This window comes from Oryctolagus cuniculus, chromosome 12 (genome assembly GCF_964237555.1).
Source record: "Oryctolagus cuniculus chromosome 12, mOryCun1.1, whole genome shotgun sequence".
In the NCBI taxonomy this organism is placed as follows: domain Eukaryota; kingdom Metazoa; phylum Chordata; class Mammalia; order Lagomorpha; family Leporidae; genus Oryctolagus; species Oryctolagus cuniculus.
In genome coordinates, this window is record NC_091443.1 from 96,630,531 (window position 1) to 96,652,590 (window position 22,060).

Genomic DNA, 22,060 nt, shown 5'->3' on the forward strand with positions numbered 1-22,060 from the left:
ACTGACTTTCAAATAAATAATCATTTAAACAAATACAAAATCATGTTATGTCCCTGTTTCTTTGGGTACAGCCCACACAATACAGCATAAATGCCAACTCTATCTAGGTGACTGAACTTTCCCCACCATTCTCTTTCCTACTTGTGATATTGCATCGTCAAGTATTATAAACTCACCTTGCTCTTAACCAAAATTTTACCTATTGCATAAATACATTGTAAAGTAGTGTGTCACAGAAGAAACAAAGGAGTTGTAGAAACCACAGATTATATTCTATGCGAAGACTTTTTCTGTTGTCATCTGGTGGTTTGTATATAAAATCAACACTGACTTCCATCATACAGAGGGGCTTGGTCACACACTATCTTGTTCTTTCTGCATCATCTCCAACATCTAGGGAGAAGTCAAGGCAGAACTGAACCTCACTCTGAAAAAAACCCCTCTCTGACAATCAGAAACATACCACAAATAAATTTAGGACTACATTGAAAAAAAAAACCCACAGACACTACCACCCCTGGAAGTGACCACCTTGTATAAATGTGACTAGGTTACAACAATGACATAAAAAAAAATTCCTCCTTATTTCACATCTGAAATACTCAGATTTCTTGGGGTACTTAAGTTCCCACCCCCAATTATTATCAATAGTCACAGAGACAATAGTAGGAGTCATATTTCTCCCCTGGCCACCACAGTCACTCTTTGGTTACTTCCCCATATTCTTTTCTTGAAAACATCACCTGTGTTAAATCAAACTTAGAGTACTGCAAATCTCACAAGCTAAAGAATCAAACTTACAGAGTACTGCAAATCTCACATGCCTAAAGAATCAAACTTACAGAGTACTGCAAATCTCACATGCTAAAGAATCAAACTTACAGAGTACTGCAAATCTCACATGCTAAAGAATCAAATCCAGAATACAGAGTTCAGAAAAAGCAGCACACCACTGCACGAAAACCTGATTTTTTTCTGCATCATAATACGAGTTCCAGGGTCTAGCCCATTTTCTAAAGTTCACATCTGCAAACACTACTCGATTAAAAATCATAATATTTTTTAAAATACAGCAAAGCCAAAAACATCAAGAAGTACCTTCTTAGCCCCATTCCACAAGTTAATCTCCAAAGATCAGTAAATAAATAAATCTTATCAGTTGTCAAGAAACTGGATTGATAGCTGTATCTTCACTAGATATTGCCTGAGCATTAGTGTCAACTAAGTCTATTACAGTGAAAAATAATTCTTGTGTTAATTTTAAGGACTCTCTGCTTTACTAAAAGTCCTTAATGAAGACAATTAAGCCAAAATAACATGAGGTTGAGCACAGAAAACTCAAAACACCAACTACTAATCTCTTTCATTACTTATGGTCACTGTCCAGTAAACAGCTACATTCTTACAACCAATTCCTATCCCACATCTTGTTATATCTCTCAGAGCATCAATTACCTTTGGTAGATTTCTATTAATCTCATTACTCTTTCTTCTTCTGACCACTTAGATAAATTTTCTTAAAATAAGATGCTTATTTAATTCTCCAAATTTACAGCTTACATTGATAAATTATGCCACTAATTTGCTTTAGAGAACCTAAAATTTTGAGCATGAACCATTGTACGGCTAGAGGAAATGCATCATGTGTTAGCAGCATCTCAGGAGAAATGCTGTCTTCAACACTGAACATACCTGGCAAACTAAAATGAAGAGAGTTAAATTCTAGGGACTAAGACATATGGAATTACAGAATCCCCAAAGAGGAGACACACTTAGAGAGTCTGGTAAGGGCAGAAAAGATGTGACAACATACAGAAGATCAGAGAATCAGAGCAGAACAGATTTGAACAGTGAGTCTAACCGCCTCCCTCTGTATAGATGAGCAAACAGAGCAAGAGAGGCTACCCGACTTGCTCACACTGCAAGGCAGTCACAGACGAAATAAAACCAGAGCTACCGACGCTTAGCCCAATGCCTTCTCCATTCACTACATCATGTTCCTAGGAAAGCTTTATTAAAAATATTCTCATTCCCACAAGAACCACAGGGGAATGGGGCCAGCCTAATGCAATGATTCTCTGGCTTTAGAGCTGTCAGGAAGCCAGATCACCTAAATACCAACACAGCAAATGCATCAACAGAGATTCCTGAAGCAATGATCCCAAATATTTGTGGGCGTGTATGCTTGGATATAGTAAAACTAGTGTTAATATAATGAAGTTCCAAGATTAATTGCAATAAACTTCTTCACAACAGGTCTCAGGTATGGTCAAACTATGACAGTTTTGCATTTCAGGAATTCACTAAAAATTTTAACTGTAATTTCTATGTGCTACCAGAGGATGGCAGAAGGTGCCACTTGCAGGCTCAACTAACCATATATTCTCCCTCAGGATTATGGGTACAGTTGTTCATGACTTTTTAATTGGGAAGTGTACAAATTCAGGGGAAACTTTAAGAAAATGTGTTACAGAACCACTGAAGTCAAATCAGAATAAAAGGACTACATGAACTAAGATACTCACCTACATTACACACAATATATCATTGTATACCAAGAGTATTTAAACCAACTGAAATCAACAGCTTTGCATTTTCTAACTTAAGTGTCCCTCTTCTTCATACTATCCCTTTCACCCAGATTTTCATTCCCACCCTCTGCTTTCATGAATTGGACTTCAAGGGCCTACTTTCAGAACTACCATTTTCTAAGTTGCTTAGAGAAACTGAAGCATGAGCCATCACAATGCAGTTTGTGTTTCCTCCTGCTGCTATGTGCATTCCCTTCTCTATGTGTAGTCAGGCAATATCCCTAGCCTCCCGGCTCCTGGACACCTTGAGGAAGGCCAGAGAGCAAGCAGAATGACACTGCCTGCCACAGACCAACGCCATTTCACACACCCCATCCTATGCACCAAAAACCACCCAAGGGCTCCTCAAAAAGCCCATGGCTATGGGTATGGTGAAAAAAAATGCATGAATTTCACACTTTTTTGGCCAACATACCTCCATTTTTTCCAGGAATTTTTTGAAGTGGTACATTTAACTAGAAAGACTTATCATTCATCACTTAATTACCCATTTAACTTGCAGTCTTTCCACTTTGTTTCACCTAAATATTTGAGAGTACAGGAAGCTTCCTGGATGTACAGGGTGATAATGGCTATTACTGGATTTGCAAGGCCAACAAAGTAGCCAATAACCACCTGTTAAATATGCAACAGCCCAAGCAAGGTAGCCTGGGACTCCTAGAAACTCAAGTTAAAGTTGTGAGGGGAAGGGGCCAGGGATAAGAGGAAGAGGGGCAATGAATCACTTATCGATTCACAGAAGGCAGTGCGGGCTCAAAGGAAACCAGACTTGCAGTGACCTCGATCAACACTGTGCTGTAATTTCCCCAGCAAACAACTGACAGAAAAGCCTAATTAGGAGACCACCCAGGGCTGGCAACTGACTTAACACAAGTGAGCCAGGCCACAGGAAAGCATGCTAGGGTGGCAGAGAACCCAGAGATTATGAGATCAACCATCACAAGAATAAAAATGTAACAAGAGAGACAAGAATCACTTGTCAAACTTCTAAAAAATGCCCAATTCTGAGAGTCAACAGACCTCAAGTGGAGCTCAAATTTTCAATTATTTTTAAGATTTCACCGGTGATTATGATGCATGCTCCAGATGAGCACCCAAGTAGGAGCTCAGCAGTCTGCACAGGAATAAACAGAACTCGCAGCTTAAAAGCAAGTAGCTCAGAGAGATCATGAACCTGGGACAGGCGTTAGTCAAGACAGGTTTAAGGTCCATAAGCTGCCGGAATGACTTGGGGGATGACTGGACACCTAGGACAATGTCTGAAGGAAAACTGAATCCTGTGATCTCACTTAAAGGCTAAGCGCTGCGGTTCTTAAACTTGGCTACACATTCTAATCAGCTGGAGAGCCTGGCTCTCTCCACCCAGGTCAAACCTCAAATCCATTCAACAAAGTCTGGAAGACAGATGGAGGCGCAACACTGAAAGCTCCCAAGTGCTTCCAATGTGCACCCATGTTTGAGAAACACCAGCTTAGAGAGTTCTGGGGAAATCAGCAGACTGGAGTGAGGAAAAACAAAGCAGTATACATCAGTGGTTCTGAAACTCAAGTGTATGTCACAATCCCACAGAAAGCAAGCTGCAGCTCAAGTTAGCACAGAAGGAGGTGGTCCCTTAAAGTTTTAACAATCCTCCAGGGAGCCGGTGGGTGGGGGAGAGTGTGTGCTCAAAGTTTGAGAGCCACTGGCCTAAGAGACTGGAAACAACTGCAGGGAGAAACTGCATGCTATGAATAACCAGGGACGGTAACTGACAAGAGCACTCCTATCCCTCTGGGACTGATGATGTGTCCTGAAAACCACCAGAACCAATACATCAGCAGTCAAGCTAAAGGCACCACTGACCACATGTGATACTTAGGATCCATCCTTCTCCCAAGCCACTCCTATCTGGCTTCTCAGCAGAAAGTATAAAGAAAGTGTGTATTGCCACCTGCCTTTCAGAATTAAAGATTTGGCTTTTTAGGTATCTAGAAAAGTCAAAAGCAATTAAATAATCACCAATAATCAGTGTGCAACTCTTTGTTACCATGTAGAACAGAGTTACTCCAGAACATTAAAAAGGTTTTTTGGTTTTTTTTTTTTTTTTTTTTTTTTTTTTTTTTTTTTTTTCTGTAAGATCTGAACTGCCTCCAGGGTCAACAATATCTTCTTTTGTAACTTCTGCTGATTATTTGTAACTTATACTGATAAATGATGCATTTATTCTCTTCCAGGATGATATGACCAAGCCTACCCAATAGCTTCACCTCGCTACATAGTAACAACATGGTGCTTATGACCAGTTGCAACTTACTGGTAACTACCCCATTTAGAATATTACATTGTATCTGATAAGATTCAAGAGATCACACTCCTTGCATATGACCAGCTCATCATGCCATCAGAAATCGCTATAGCAGCACCAGAATTTTCATTTTCAAGATACATGAGCTTTTGTCAAACGGTGACATCTCCTCTGTAATATGAATTTTCAATGATATAAAAAATGATGGATATATTACACATTTCACAGAGAACAGAAACTTGTCAATGAATTTAAAATTTGTGACAATCTATTTGAAATTCTACACTAAAAGATCTGTACACTTTTACAAACCATATAAATGTAAAACAGATACCAATGTTTTTACCGACAAGGAATAAACTATTCCTCCCTAAGAAAGTTTGGCAGTTGCCTTAGTATTTTAATTAATGTATTTTCATTCATTTTTCATCTGTAAAAATACTTCAAACAGCCTTCAGAGTGCCAATGACCAAAACTTTACATCCATGTAATAAACTTCAAAACAAAGCCACTGATTTTCCCCACTGTTTCAATCTGTGCACATCTTCAAACACGTAAATGCAAATATCTTACTGTAAAGTGCAAGTCACTTTTTTTTTAAGTTTTTTTTTTGAGTTTAAAGAAACTCAAAAGGCTTCCATAGCCTTGGAAACTCATGACTGGAGCATAGGGAGATTACTGATGCCATAAACAAGAGTGTCAATTGGTTAAGTCAACAACAGGAGTCACTGTGCACTTACTCCTCATGTAGGATCTTTGTCCTTAGTGTGCTGTACATTGAGATTTAATGCTATAACTAGCACTCAAACAGTATTTTTCACTTTATGTTTCTGTGTGGGAGCAAACTGTTGAAATCTTAATGTATGCTAAACTGATCTTCTGTATATAAAGAGAATTGAAAATGAATCTTGATGTGAATGGAAGGGGAGAGGGAGTGGATAAGGGGAGGGTTGCGGGTTGGAGGGACATTATGGGGGGGAAGCCATTGTAATCCATATTCTCCTTTGGAAATTTATATTCATTAAATAAAAGTTAAAAAAAAGAAACTCAATAATAAAACACCATTTCTATTCTAAAGGTCAAATCAAGTGATTTCAATTTCTTCAGTTAAACCTGGCTTCTCTGGCAATCCAGATCCCATTTTACAAAATGACTTAACAGACGCCTTGCTTCCAGACTAAGATATTAAGCAAGAAGCACAAATAAAAATGAAAACTGTACAACTAATGCTGGAGTTAAATTGAGCATAAGCAGGACGATTTGTTTTCACGCAGTAAGACCTCACGGAACCCATTTATGAACCCCTGGGGGAGGCACCATTCAGATACTATTAGATAAGCAGTTTAAAAATTTTGAGTTAGTTTCTAAACTGTGGCATGCCGGCTTTCAATTCAGACCGTCAACATGCTGGTGCGTTTGAATCCTTTCCTGTGCAGTAAGCTAAATCATCTGCACGTGACGCAGAACACAGCTAACTGGAGTTCAAGGCTGTCCCACGTCAGTCAACCTCCGAGTACCCAGTTCCTCACCGAGATGGTTTTCCAGGATACAGCTAATGAACACAGCCCAAAGTTAATTTGACTAGCGCTGCCAACAGCAGAAGAGCCTGGCTAACCTACAGACCTCATCCGAAAAGGGTGGTATGTAAGCGGCTGTTTCTCCCCCACCCCCTCTTTTAAGACCAGCGAACTGCAGCGGAAAGGGTGCTGAGGGGCAGGCGAAGGGCTCCGGCCGGCCGGGGACAGCTCCTTTCACGGAGATGCCCCCTCGCCGTGCCAGAGGTCATCTGGAATCGGCAGATCGCCGCTTCCTATTTCAGCGATCACCACTGGAATGTTCCAAACCGAGGCCCACAGAGCGAGGGAAACAAAGCCAAGCCGCACAGCTGTGGACACGGAAAGTTTTGCTCCACCGACAGCACACTCCCACCTAGGGGTCGGGCTCCGGGCAACCGCAGCAGCGGGAGGCCGGGGTTGCCCGGGAGGGGGGCGCCCAGCAGCTGGCGCGGCTGCATCTGACGCTGGGGGTCCGCGGGGGCGAGCCCCGCACCGCCGCCCAGACTCCGCGGGGCAAAGAGCGACACCCGTCCAGCGGCTCCAGCTCGGCGCGCTGGGTCGGACTCGGGCAGCCTCTCCAGGAGCGGGTGCCTGGGGCTCCCCTTCAAAGGCTTTCGTTCGCAGGGTGGGCTTCGAGGAGCTCACCTGCCCCTCCCCCGCCCCGGGTGGGTCTAGCGGGCACCCCGCGCGCCGCAGTCCTGGCCTGGCGCCTCGGGGGGCAGGGGACACCGCGCACCCGCGCTCGCAAAGTTCGCCGCGCTGCACCCCGAAGCGGCGCCCGACCTCCGGAGCCCGCCCCCGGGGCGGCGCCCAGGACCCCGACTGGCGCCCATCTCCCCAGAGCCCACTCCCGGCCCCGGCCCGCGCCTACCTTGAGCCAGCGCCCGCAGCAAGTGCAGCTGGAGCAGCAGCAGCGCCCACCGCCCGCGGCCCGGGCTGAACTTTGCCGCCTGCCGTCCGCCGCGCTGCCCTGCGCACTCCGCGTCCTCGCCGGCAATGCCTGGCGCCGCGCGGGGTCCCGGGCGCTCGCGGTCGAGGCAGGGGCCCGGCAAGGACCCAGCGCACTCAGGGAGCGGCGGGCCGCCGGCGGTCACCGAGGGCCGGGCACCGCGGACCATACCGAGGAGCTGCCACCCGGAGCGCCACGCCGCACCGGACGGCTGGGACGGCCCCGGGTGGACGCGGTGCCCGGCGCTGAGGGGCGGCGTCCCGGGTGCCCGCGTGAGGGGCGCGGCAGGGGTCGAGCGAGGCGGAGGAGAAGTCGTCAGCGGGGGTAGTTCTCGTCGCGACGCCCGGAGCCCTTCCGGGCGACCGCCGCGCTGTCACCCGGCGCTGAGGAGAAAGTGCGCCCGCCCGCGCGCCGGCTCTCGCCCTCCGCCGCGGCCGCCGCTCCCCATTCACAGCCCGGCCGCACGCGCCGCCCCCGCTGATTGGCCGAGGGAGGCGGCTCCGCTCCCGGGGCCCGCCCCCACGGCCCTCGCTCGTTTTCAAACTCGACGCGCCCGCCCGCCTGCAATTTCGCGCCGGCAGCGGCGCTGGACTCGGGCGACTTCCCGCGCCGGCAGCGCCGCTCCAAGCGCCCTGGGAGCCGCCCTGCTCCCCGCCCGGGGCTCTGCGCTTGGGGCGCAGTGGAAGGGGGCGTGGGGGTTCCGCGCCAAGTTGCCATAATTGCGAACGAGAAACGGGCGCCATCGGTTTCCTAAACGCTAGGGACAAAAGGCACCGTTTGGTTCAAAGCCGCCGCCTGCTCAGAGGAGTGGACATGGCTTCGTAGAGGCGTCCAAGGTCATGTTTGTCCTGGGGGCCGGCAGCACAGGCCGCCTCCGCCGCTCCCGGGTCTGGAGTAAGGGTCTGTCAAGGGAGGGGTTTCTCCCGGCCGCCCAGGGAGTATGTGGTAAGCATTAGCCGAGTTTATGGGATGAAGTAAGCGCTCCGGAGCGTAGAGGCCCGCGCGTGGCGGGAGGAGGGCTGGAAGGTGACACCCAGCCTGCTGCTGCTGGGAGTCAGCCAGGAGGAGCCCAGGGGCACGTGATGGTGATCGGGTGAGATCACCCAGTGGGGAAGGGCCAGGGGCCCGGGTGTGCGCCCCGAGAGACAGCCGCGTCTGCTGGGGTCCGCATCTGGACCCCAGGCGGGAGAGTGGGGAGCAGCAGGCCAAGGAGTCGGAGCCTGCAGAGCACCTGTGGGTGCTGGCCAGCATGGGGCAACCGAGACCTGGGGCAGCTGCCATGTGGAGGAGGCAGACGCTAGAAGGGACACACACACACACACACCAAAAAAAGGCAGGCAGAGATGGATGCTCTGTTCTCTGACAACATCGTGGAGCTTCGAAACGGGCTGTCTTCCCGGCTTGCTGTCCTCAGATGAGACAGGGGCACGGGTGGGCTGTCGTTTGTTTGTCGGTATTGCAGGCAGCCCTGAGCTGCTGCAAACTTGCTAGGTTGGCTGAGAGCCTAGGGAGGCTCTCAGTGGGCTCTCTGGGCCAGCCCTGGGCAGTGGCACCTTCTCACTGCCTGTATGTGAGAAGTGCTGGCAGGAGAAACCTCAGCCTTAACCAAGTGACATGACCTGCGCAAAGTCAGCAGGTCCCCTTCCCCCACTGCCCAGTCTCCATTGCTCTGAGCACCTCTGCTTTGCTGTGAGACTGAGGTTTGGGCTACACCCCTGGAGCAGATCGGGCTTTGAGGTCTTCCTACTTGTGACCTTCGGACAATTGTTGACTCCATTGCTGCCCAGAGTGAAGGACACTCCCCATCTCCCGGGGTTGTTGCAGGAAAGTGAGCTAACACACTCCATAAATGCTGCTTTTCCATCCCCTCCCTCGTGCCGGTGTGGCCTTGCTAGAGCCACTGGTTGTGTTTGGTCAGCAGCCCTACGTCCTTGAGTGTGCTTTCGAATCAGAGCTGGAGCCCATATCCCCAGCCGTACAGTGCCTGCATGAGCAGAGCTCGGGCTACTTCTTGGCTTCAGGACCCTGCAGAAGTGCCCGGAGCCTTGTTTGCTGTGATGTATTCTGCAGTTCGCCGAAAGCTTTGTGGAAACTTGCTTGGAGATTGGAAAGCCCAGGCGGTGCAGGGGCGGTTGTAAGAGATGGATGACGTCACTGCTCCTAGAGAAAGTCCAGAGACCCCTCTGGGAAATTCTAATTCGAAATCTTCCCGCGGAGGCAAGGCTCTATTATCATCTCCGTTCTGCAGTTGAAGAAGTTGAGCCAAGAAAGTTTAATAGATGCAAAACAACTGTGTTAGAGCCAGGACCAGAATCCACCTCTCCTGAGCCCCGTGCTCAGACTGTGTTGCTGCTTCCAGATTCATTAGGTCATTATAGGGGGAGGGGCAGCTTACATGACAGCTGTTCCTTCTTTTAAAAAAAAAAGAGACTACTTCTGTCCAAAAGGCCAATTAATCTCTAACTCAATTTAAAAAAAAAAAAAGATTTATTGGAAATGCAGAAGGACAGAGAGAGAGCAAGCACCTGCATCCATTGGGTCACTCTCCCAGTGGCTGCAATAGCCAGGGCTGGGCCAGGCTAAAGCCAAGAGCCAGGAACTCCATCCTGGCAGCAGGGACCTGTCGCTCCCCGTCTTCGTGGGGGAACAACACTAAGCCCTGCCTAGGCTTCATATCCGAGTCACGGCACCATTATGTCGCTCCCCGTCTTCGTGGAGGAACGACACAGGACCCTGCGCTGTTCTTTCATCTGCTCAGCACTCCCCGGGTTTGCTGCTGGTTCTTCCCGGGTTGGCTACTGTCCCTTCCACCTCCATGGAAGGGCAGTTCCCCCTAGCCACATTCCCCACTTCTGCAGGGGAGCGGCACACCGCCGGCCGGCTCTCTCGGGGGCTGCACAGGTGTTCCCCTTAGATGTTCCCCTTAGATGTTCCTGGTGCATGCCATCTCTCTCCTCCTTTATAGTCCTCCTCCGCCAATCCCAACTCGGCTGCCCACACGCTGAGCACGCTGCTCTCCTCCAATCAGGAGCAAGTCCTACAGTTTATTGGCTGAACTGGAGGCAGCTGTGTAGAAGCTGTTTTCTTCTCTCCCAGCGCCATATTGTGGGAGAGCAGATGCATAGAATAAGTCTTAATTCCAGTAACTTAGTCTAGTCCGAGTTGCTCCCCACAGATCCCCCTTTCTTTTTATTTTTTGGCGTTGATACGCGCCTGTCTTCGGTGTCCCACGGCACACACTCTGCTCTACTTGCTAGAGTTGCCACAGGTTCTTACAAGTCCTATCAATCAGGCAAACCGAATCCGGGTCCTCTCTTCGCCATGTTGTGAGGAGGTTTTTAGGCGCTGATGCGTGCCTGTCTTCGGTGACCTGCGGCTCATACTCTGGTCGAGCCGCCTGCTGGTGCTTACCGCCTTAATCAGGCAGACCGAATCCAAGCTCTCTCATTGCCATGTTGTGGGGTGACTTATTGGTGTTGATTCGTACCTATCTTCGGTGACCTGCAGCTCATACTCTGGTCGAGCTGCCCGCTGGTGCTTACCGCCTTACTAATCAGGCAGACCGAATCCAAGCTCTCTCATTGCGGTATTGTGGGGAGACTATTGATGTTAATAACGTGCCCGTCTTCGGTGACCTGCGGTGCATAAGCTGCTAGCCGCCCGCAGGTGCTCATCGCCTCACTAATCAGGCAGACCGAATCCAAGCCTTCTCATTGCAGTATTGTGGGGAGGCCTTTCTATTTCTCTATTTCTCTATCTCCGGGCATTCCTATTTCTCCCATTTTACTTCTGTCTGCCAACATTCCTATTTCTCTCATTTTACTTCTAAACTTCTGTTTCTCTTATCCCTGCGGCTTCCCGGCACCCGCCCCGAGGCTGCTTCTCGGCAGCTTTCCGGCTCTGAGCCGCTTCAGCCCGCGCCTCTCTCATCTGCGCGGCTTCGCACTAGCCCAGCGTTCCCTATCTACTTGAGCCCCGCACACTCTGTCTGCGCGTGGCAGCCTCTGCGAGTCACACAGCGTAGCTTACGTCTCCGCCACTAGCATTCAATCTGAGTTCCCCGGGCTAACCTGGCAAATTCAACCCAGCTCACGTCTCCGCCCCACGATTTGGCTTCCCGTCCTTTGGTCCCCGGGCTAATCAGACGGATCCCAATCTGGCTTACGTTTCCGCTTCTGGTTTCAACTTTTCGCCCCTTATTCCCGGGCTAACTTGAGAATCCCAAAGTGGCTTTCGTCTCCGCCTCGGCCTGCCCCCCGCGGCTTCAATTTCCCTAACATTTTTCTCTACCCGGTATGTTTCCCCAAGCTTTCCTCCAACAATACTCCTCCCTCATTTCTCCTGGCCTCTCCCCACAGTCCGCATCCGAGTCTGTTTGTTCTAGCTTTCACTATCACTTTCGACCTTAGAGATTTCTCCCAGCTTCCCCCCGTAGTCCGTATCCGAGTCTAAGCCTAGGCTTTCAATAGCTCCTTCCGGCACCTTTTTCGTCCGGCTTTTCCCTAGGCTGTTTGCTAGTCTCTCTCTCTCCGGTATTTTCCCATTTCTTCCCGTTTCTTCCCTCCTAAGTTTCCTATCCGTCCTAGGTTTCCTATCCGAGTCACGGCACCATTATGTCGCTCCCCGTCTTCATGGGGGAACGACACTAAGCCCTGCCTAGGCTTCATATCCGAGTCACGGCACCATTATGTCGCTCCCCGTCTTCGTGGAGGAACGACACAGGACCCTGCACTGTTCTTTCGTCTGCTCGGCCCTCCCCGGGTTTGCTGCTGGTTCTTCCCGGGTTGGCTACTGTCCCTTCCACCTCCGTGGAAGGGCAGTTCCCCCTAGCCACATTCCCCACTTCTGCAGGGGAGCGGCACACCGCCGGCCGGCTCTCTCGGGGGCTGCACAGGTGTTCCCCTTAGATGTTCCCCTTAGATGTTCCCCTTAGATGTTCCTGGTGCATGCCATCTCTCTCCTCCTTTATAGTCCTCCTCCGCCAATCCCAACTCGGCTGCCCACACGCTGAGCACGCTGCTCTCCTCCAATCAGTAGCAAGTCCCACAGTTTATTGGCTGAACTGGAGGCAGCTGTGTAGAAGCTGTTTTCTTCTCTCCCAGTGCCATATTGTGGGAGAGCAGATGCATAGAATAAGTCTTAATTCCAGTAACTTAGTCTAGTCTGAGTTGCTCCCCACAGGGACCCAAGAACCTGGTTCCTTTTCTGTGGCTGTCTCTGCATCCCCAGGGAGCTGGACTGTGGGCAGCCACAGGCAGTCGCCCCTTTTGTTTACACTTCAACATATGAATGAAGACATCCTGGCTCAGACAATTAGGCTAAGGAGATTTCAGGGAGAGGCAGGAAGAATGGCAGGAAGAGCCTTGTCAGGAACTCTTTGTAACCCCAAAAGTCTTTTGGATATGTAAATCTTTTGTGTGCCTTCTTGTATTCAACTGGTCACCTTTAAATACTACTGGATTTGTTGAATAAAGGAGCCTTGATCGGGATTTGTCTTGGCTCCATTCTTTGCATCCTTGTCCCCGCATTCCCACTCTCAGCCAGCACACTGGACTGGAAGCAGAGCAGCAGGGAATCAAACCAGCAGTCAGATAGGGGAGGCGAACATCAAAAGTGGCAGCTTAACTCTCTGCACCACCATATTGGCCCCTCAACTTAATTCTACCCAGCCCAACAAGAAGACCCAAGAAGAGGACGTGTTATGCTTGCACGTTGGCCTTGGAAAGTCTTTAGTGGGATGTTCTGCAAGGCTAGGAGGCACAGGGATGTCAATCCAGGAAGGTAGACATATTTTTCTTTTCAAAAGAAAAAAAAAAGACCTGTGGCTGTCCACAGCAAGCAGTTAGGATTCTCTCTGCTTTAAAAAGAGAAAGGAGAGATGTGGGGAGCAACTCGGACTACACTAAGTTACTGGAATTAAGACTTATTCTATGCATCTGCTCTCCCACAATATGGCGCTGAGAAGGGAGAAACAGCTTCTACACAGCTGCCTCCAGTTCAACCAATAAACAGCAGGACCTGCTCCTGATTGGAGGAGGGCAGCGTACTCGGCGTGTGGGTAGCAGAGTTGGGATTGGTGGAAGAGGACTATAAAGGAGGAGAGAGACAACATGCACCAGGAACATCTAAGGGGAACATCTATCTGAAGGAACACCTGTGCAGCCCCCGAGAGCCGGCCGGCGGTGTGCCGCTCCCCTGCAGAAGTGGGGAAGTGGCTAGGGGGAACCGCCCTTCCACGGAGGTGGAAGGGTTGGTAGCCAACCCGGGAAGAACCAGCAGCAAACCCGGGGAGGGCTGAGCAGACAAAAGAACAGCGCAGGGTCCTGTGTCGTTCCTCCATGAAGAGGGGGAGCGACAGAGTTTTCAAAACATATGATAATTTCAGGGTAATCAGAGTGGTCCCTGAGCTCATGGGTGCTGGCCTGACAATCAGCCTCACCTGGGAGCCCGTGAGAAAGGCAGCCTGGACCTCCCGCATCATCACCTGCATTTAGCAAGTCTCCAGCTGATTCCTCTGTAAGTCCAGTCTCCTAGGAATGTAATGTGATGACTGGAACCCTCGCTTGTGTTCTCTTCCTCTCTGCACTCATTTCTCTTTCACTTCCTTCTGTGTTCTCTTCTCCCTCTTATGGGCCAGGAGATAAAAAGGAAACTTCCAAAAATGATAGGATTTTAATGTTATTTTTCAATTTTATAAGGAAAGCTCGCAACTTCCTAGAACATCAACAGTTCAACTGTGTATATATTACAGTTCAGAGGCATCTTTGTGTCCGTGTGGAAGAAACAACTAGAGAAAGCAGTAATATTTTGCCATATAGGTAGCTTTTATACATCAATGGGAAAAACACAAGCAAGGCCCATGGAATGAGAAACAGAGTACAGGAACAGGCACATCTCAGAGAAATACAAAGGAAAATAAACATTTGAAGAGACACAATGGATCCCAAACATGAAAAGACCCAAGCAATAGGGCCAATAAAAAATGTGAACGGACAATGGCCAGAGCTGCAGAGGGTTTCTGGAGATGCACTCATGTATTCTTGGTGAATATATAAATTAAACAGCCATGCTCGAGTTGCTAAATTTTAAATAGTAATTGTCTTTGATTCTCACAAAGGCATAAAGACAGTACAGTACATAGAGCAGATTTAATGAGTATTAAAAGAATAGTTAGAAACATTGATAAATACTTGCTCTATGGAGGTATTTTATTATAAAATCAACAAGTTAAACAGGTAAGTATTGTCTTATAAAAGAGCATGTCTATAATGTGGAATAATCCTTTTTTTTTCTTAGAGCATAGATGTCAAATTCAAAACAAGATTTCCTTCAGGGGACATAGAATTACATGCTTTTTTTTTGCTTTCTAAATTTCCAAGTTTGTTTTTTACAATGAAGATAAACTAATAAAGCTTATTTTTAAAAAGCAGATGCTGAGCAGAAAGAAGTCCTTTCTTACCTATACCTCATTAAGAAACATCCCCAATGGGTTCTCAGTGCTTTTGAGAAAAATAATCCCCAACCATCAGAAGCCAAGTTACAACAAGAACTTGTCCACCAGGGATGCTGTGCCCTTCTGTGTGCAAATCACGCCCCACCACTGCACATCCAGGGCATGCCTGAGAGCGGTCCCTGGGGCCTGTCCCCTGAGAACTCTCCCGACTGGAGGCCTCAGCCCTTCACTCAGATCCCTGCCAACTGCTAAGCCCAGCCTCAGCCTCACCTTTGTTCCATTGCCTGGCAATCCATCAGTGAGCCTCCAGGTGCTGCCTTTGAGCCCTAATGGGGCATGTGTTCTGGTTACCTTAGAGCCCAACTAGTTTCCTGAAAACATTTTCAGAAGCTAAAATCTCATAAAATACCGTTAAGGAAGCTATGGAGAAGAAAGGTACAGAACTTTAGCGAACCTCCAGTTTTCTTTGAAAGTATCCCTCACCCTCAGGCGCCTTGACGTTGCAGGAAGCCGGGGTTCCTAACCCCTGACAAGCAGCCTCAGCTGCCTCCCCTAGGCGGCATGAATCAGGAAGTCAGGTGGGAGCCCAGCCTGCGGTTTCACAAGGCCCCCAGGTGATTCTGTGGCAAGTTCAAAAGCCATTGGCAGGTAGTCATCCCTCCCATCCCTGCTTTTCAGCCAGTGTTTACCCAAACACTCAATTAGTGCCAGCCCCAGTGCTAGGCAATAGAGAAACAGCAATTGTGTGATAAGCAAAGGCTCCAAAGGGAATACTGCATAAGGGAGGTAGTATTCCAGAAGTAACAGCTAAACAGAGACCCGTGGATACACAAGGGTGGAGAGAGGCTGTTCCAGGCAGAGGGAACAGCACGTGCAAAGCCAAGTTTGAAACTCAGCTTGAGAACAGTGGAGAACCAAGAGGGTTTTCAATACAGGGATTGTGCAATGAAAAATGCTTTTAGACATAATCATTCAGGCTATGCCGTGGATCGAGATGGGGCAAGACTGGAAGCCAGGAGACCTGCTAGGAGACCATGGGAGCAATTTTAACAGGAAATAACAGTGGCTGGGATGGGGGAGAGGCGAAAGGCTAAGGAGCTGTGAGCTAAGGGGGCATCTGGGATGGCGGCCTGTTTTCTGGCTTGGGAGGTTGGGGGAATGTCCATCTGGTCTCCAAAGAGAGGGAACATAGGTGGAGACGCAGAGTTGGTGGGAGGTTCGGATTTGAACTTCTGAACTGTGACGCATCGCTGGGGCATCACTTGCAGATAAGACGTGGATGCCAAATGGCAGAAGCAGAGGAAATGACTTCAAGGCATCTGACCCAGTGTCAAGACATCAGGGCTAAGTGACCTCTAGATTCTGCAATGAAGATATCCTCACAGGCCCTGTGACAGCCTTGGTAGAGAAATTGGTGGCAAGGAGAGAGGATGTTTCCAAGCAGTTGAGCACGAAGGTGCTACAGAAAACGATAAAGTGGTGACAGAACTGAGAGGAGGTTGTTTCCTGCTGACAGGAATCAGGGGGTGAGTAACAGCTCAGGAGGCCGGCCTCTGGGCATGTCTCCTGCATTTGTGCATGGGCTTTAGCCTTGGTCAGGGAGGACAGCATGCAGCTCAGGGGTGGCCAGGGAAGGAGGGAGGGAGAGAGAGGAGACCTCAACTGAGGGGAGATTTGGCAGCCTTTAGGGCAGAGAAAATGCAGATGGCTTGAGATGTTTGGAGAAAGAGAGAGACTTTAACAAGGGATTCAGCAGACATCTCTCCACCTGACTTTCACATAAGCCTTTAATCTTCACAACAATCCCCATGTGGTAAAGCACATGTTTTTCCATTTGACTGAGGCTAGGCTCAGATGATTTAAATGATTTGCCCAGGCTGCCTGGCCAGTGAGCGGCGGGGCTGGGGTTTGAACCTGCATCTCCTGATGCAAAGCGTTGCTTCTGCTTTAGGGGTAAATGAGACAAAGATTGTCCATCCTGCATCACGAAAACTTACTAGAGGGGATCTTAAAGAACATCTTGTTTTAAAGAGGAAGTTGATGTAAAATAAAAACAAAACTGCCTTCAATTCCTTTGGGAACAGACCGTGGCCATAGGGATGCCCACGGCTAGAGAGGAGGGCTGGGGTTGACCTCAGCACACTGTTCCTGCTATTGTTATGGGTGAAAAGGTAACAGAGAAAGATGATCTCGGTCCTTTGTCTCACAGGAAAGAATTGTCTCACGTGGAAGAGCCATCAGAAGTGTGGGGTGGGCAACTTGTTTCTACAGTAACCTGGGGGCTCAGAAGAGTGGAATCACCACTCCCTTGCTATTCTCATGATAGGATTGGAAGCTCCCAAGGAGTGGGCAGACACTTTGGTTTTTGGTAAAGGCAGCTTTTGGGGGAAAACGTGCAGCAGGATTTAGCACCTTGATCCTGCTGAAGGTAATTTGTGAGGGAAGCAAGCATTGTGCACCCTCTTAGAGGGACTCTGCTTTCCCCATTTTCCATAGGGACCAACGTGCTTGTTAACCCATCTGACTCCGCACTGTCACCTGCGTGAGAATCTGGTGCTTCTGTGCCATCGCTCCAGGTTGTTTCCTTGGCGAAGCACTCATCACTTAGACTGCACTGTGAGTCACATGCAAATGCCACCCCAACTCCCCAGTGCCCCAAAGAGCATGTAGGATGCTGTTCAGAACAAACAGTTGTTGGAAGTATAGATGGAAACGTGTGCGGTCTGGGTGATCATCCAGCTCCTTCGTTACCCAGTGGAATAACATTGAATAAACCAGAATCCCATCCAAAACGTGACATAAAACATCGTCTTACTATACTCACAGGTTCCAGGAATCAGAAATGCAACCAGAACACAGCTGCGAAAGGGTTGAAGGCTGGACTCATCTGGAACTTCTTCACTCACGTGTCAGGTAGCTGGGCTGGGATGACTTCAGACGGGGCTCAGCGGGGACTGTTGACCAGAGTTCATTTATGTGGCTTCTCCGAGTGGCTTGAGCTTCCATACAACATGATGAGGAACGAGGAATTCCCTGAGGACTTGGAGAACCACTCAGAGGAAGGGACTCCTGCAGAGCCCCGGATCCCTGCATTGGAGGCTGATGAGTCCAGATTACAAACCAAAGCCCGCCTCATACACCAGTACTTCCATTAGGTCAGGGCTACGGGCTGAACTGTGTCCCCCCAAAACTCACATGTTGAAGTCCTAAGTCTCAATATACAATTGCAGTTGGAGATGGGGCCTTTATAAAGATGATCACATCCAAATAATGCCACTGGGTTGGGTCCTCACGCAATCTGTGTTCTTATCAGAAGAGATCAGAACACAGATGACCCAGAGAGATGACCATGTAAGGACACAGGGAGAAGACGCCATACCCAAGCCCAGGAAAGAGGCATCAGTGGAGACCAGCCCTGCTCACCTTCCAGATTGCTGAGAAAGTCCACGGTTGATGTTTATGTCACCCAGTCTGTGGTGTTTAGTCATGGCAGGCCTAGCAGACTGGCAGCGGGGAGCCCACTCATCACACAGGCACAATCCCAGCTACTGCCGGGGTGAAGGGTGCAGCACCTGCCATTCTGGCTGAGTGACATCCCCGTGCCTCTGGCTTTCCAGGGTTGTGTGGCTGTTTACTTTCTAGCAATTAACCACCCATTTTCTGTCTAATAGTTCATGTTCCACTCACCTCTGGGGCTTAGGATCCTTGGAGAGAAATTTAGGGTTTTTCTACTTTTTCTCTTCTGTGTCATATTCAGTTAGGAAGTGATGCTGACAGCTGATCCATGCCATTGGTTTTGGAAATTTCTGATTGAAGTAGGATGGCAGGACCACATCGGGACTGTGGGGTGGGATTTGTAGATCGATCGATCGATCGATCGATCTACACATACTTATGTATACATATGTATACATATGTACTTTTCATATGAATGAAAAGTCTCAAGAAAGTACACTTCAAATTATATTTCAGTGGTAAGAGTATATCCTTAAAATAACTGAAAAATAACTGAAAATGTGAAAGTTCTGAGTATAGGAACAGTTGTCTCTGAGTGGCAATAATGGGAAAATACTAGAAGCAAGCTAAATATGTAAGATTGGGAATGATTACGCTTCACAGTTTATGTGTATCACGGAATGCTACACTATCATTAAATTTGTGTTTTAAAGGATTCTTAGTTGCATGGGAAAATGGACAAGAGAGTGTTAAAGTAGGGGAACGTGTTTATGCCCCTTTCTCTTACAAAACATGGAGTATGTGGGCATACATTGGAAGGAGGGATGGGTCAAAGGAGAGATGAAAACAATTATGTGTCTCTCAAGACTCTTTTTTAAGGAGCAAAGAAATAAAAAGTGACTAAAAGGAAACACTTCCTAATATTAATGGTAGTTGTTGCTGTACAGAATTGTAGGTGAATTTTTTCTTTAAAATTTTTCTGCACTTCTAAGAATTCAAAGATGAATGCATTTCACATTATCAAAAATAAAAAGTAAACTATAAAAAGTAACATCTTAACGTGTGGGTGGCACTAGCAGTCGTCTTCCCCCAGGTGCGGGTGACACACCTTGCCCGTCTCCTGCTGAGTGACATTTGGGATTTTCAGGAATGCCGGCCTCTCCCTAGCCTTCCTTCCCTTTCTCTTTCTTCTACTACTTCTCCTCCAAGATGACATTGCAGCTGAGGCAGCCCCTGGCCCAGCTGGCTTTGTATGCTGCTGACAGTGGCACCAAAGAACGTTTGGTGGGAGAAGGCATCACAAACTTTAGGAGCTATTAGGGGCTTCCAGAACCTTCTAGTTCAACATAGCTGTTGATCCCGCTGTCAGCTAGAAAAGTAAGGCACGGACAGCACAACACATGCCAGTTTGCCGTAATAAGCCATTATGGGTCTTTCAACCATGAAGTTGTCTGATTCATTTCTGAAGCAATTTGTATTTTCAGGCCTGTGCCATTTCCATAAATCTGCTGCCCACTGCATGAAGCACAGGATGGGGGGATAGGGTTTAGCAGCAGCACATGTGAGCAGAGCCTGCGGGCGGCTCCCTGGCTGCCTGTGAGCTCTGTGGGGTTAGCAATGGGTGATGGAGAGCCCTGGCTAATATCAGGCAATGCTGTGTGCAGACGTGGGCTTTGCTGGCCAGTGCTGGGCAGGTGTTCAGTTGCTGGAGCAATGCGTTCAGTTTGTTATGAAGCAGCTGAAGAGGCATTGACCACAAGCTCAAGCAAGTCTCAAGTGGAATGGATGGCAGAACAAAGGGTATGGTGACTGAAACAGGGAAGACCGGAAGTCACTCTGGGGGCCTTTGTAAAATACCCGGCTGTGTGGCTGTTACCAGGCTTCACTGCAGCACCACACCAGGGCCCTATCCAGCAGCCATTTGCAATTCAGTGTCAGGGAGAACTTTCTAGCAATTGAAGGATTCTCTGATAAGCAGCTCTGAAAGGCAGTGAAACTGGTACCATGGCTTAGGCCGGTGCCGAGGCTCAATAGGCTAATCCTCCACCTGTGGTGCTTGCACACCGGGTTCTAGTCCCGGTTGGGGCACCGGATTATGTCCCGGTTGCTGCTCTTCCAGTCCAGCTCTCTGCTGTGGCCAGGGAGGGCAGTGGAGGATGGCCCAAGTGCTTGGGCCCTACACCCACATGGGAGACCAGGAGAAGCACCTGGCTCCTGGCTTCGGATCAGCACAGCATGCTGACCACAGCGGCCATTGCAGGGTGAACCAACAGAAGGAAGACCTTTCTATCTGTTTCTCTTTCTCTCACTGTAAACTCTGCCTGTCAAAAAAAAAAAAAAAAAGGCAGTGAGTTCCCTAGCAGGGGGCAAACAGAGACCAAACATCCAGTTCTCAGGACTGTGGTGGAGGGGAGAAAGCAGAGGGCTGGAGGCAGAAGACTGAACTCAGCACATTAGGATCCCTCTTTTCTGTTCTGTCTAGCTCTGAGATTTTTTAATTTTACTTATCAGTACTGTGTCTTATCCATGAAAAAGACTTGTACACAAATGTCCACAGTAGTTTTATTCATAATAGACCCAAACTTGAAACAACTGGAATAGTAGATAATAATAGATAAATGAATAAACAAATTGTACCATGGTCCAAAATGAGGTAATATACAGTAATGAAATAGATGTAGCTACTGATATGTACAGCACCAGGAATGAAGCTCAAAAACCAAACAAACAAAAATGCCAGATATGAAAATTGGGTACCAGTGCTGGAGGAGCAAGTTAATCCGTAGTGATGAAAAGCAGACCACTGCGTAGCAGCTGTTGGCCTGTGGTTGGGATGCCTGAATCCCAGGTTGGAGTGACTGCTGGATTCTGGGCTCTAACTCCTGACTCCAGCTTGCTACTAATGGAGACTTTGGCAGCAGTGGTGGCTCAAGTAATTGGGCTCCTGTCTCTCCCTTGAGAGGCCTGGATTGCACTCCCAGTTCCTGGCTTTGGCTTGGCCCAGTCTGTCCATGTGGGCACTTCAACAGCGAACAACAGATAGGAACTCTCTCTATATTTATCTATTGTCTGTGTGTTTGTGTGCATCTGTGTGTGTGTATGTGTGCTTCACAAAAAAAAATTCGTTTAAATGCAAGTCAGTGGCTCCTCAAGGAATTGGGTCAGAGTGATTAACTTTAGAGGGGCATGAAGGAACTTTCATGGGTTGATGGACATGGTCTACATCTTAATAATGATGTTGGCTACACGGATGTATACATTTGTCAAGGCTCATGGAACTGTACTCCCCACAGGTGTATTTAACAGTATGCAAATCTTACCCAAACAGCTGATTTTTAAGAATATCATGCTTCATACTCAGAAAGATTCAAGGAGGCTTCCATTCGCTTGAAAGGACTTTTTAAACACCATTGGCACCTTCGTCTTTCCAGTGTTCTGATTCGGTGAGCCAGGTCCTGTTCACCTCTCCACTTTCAAGGATTTCCATGTGCTCCTTTGCCTGTTTCACTGGTCCTCATTCCAGACTGAGAAGCCCAGCTTTCTGGCCATGGTGCCTCCCTCCCCTGGCTGACTTGACATCTTTCCATCTCCCTGTGTCTGTCTTGAAACACACAGACTTGATCCAATCATGCATCCCATTAATCGTGAGTGCCCACATGAAAGACACCTCTTGCAAATATTAAAGCATTCCACAGAGATCTGAGCAGGGAGCTCAGGGCAGTGAGGGGTGAGTGTGGTTGGGGAAGATAGAGAAGAAGGGGTGCTGGGGGC

At 48.4% G+C, this 22,060-nt stretch overlaps 2 long non-coding RNA genes across 2 annotated transcripts in view; one reads left to right on the plus strand and one right to left on the minus strand.

Annotated features, from left to right (window-relative positions):
* The window catches only part of LOC103346435 (neuroblastoma breakpoint family member 4), a 1,612,367-nt gene that overhangs the window by 1,115,021 nt on the left and 475,286 nt on the right, over window positions 1–22,060 (minus strand). The window lies entirely within an intron of this gene.
* Window positions 6,266–19,200, plus strand: LOC127490090 (uncharacterized). Its single transcript, XR_007917961.2, has 3 exons — window positions 6,266–6,515; window positions 16,102–16,359; window positions 17,660–19,200. It is a non-coding gene; the product is annotated as an uncharacterized lncRNA (long non-coding RNA).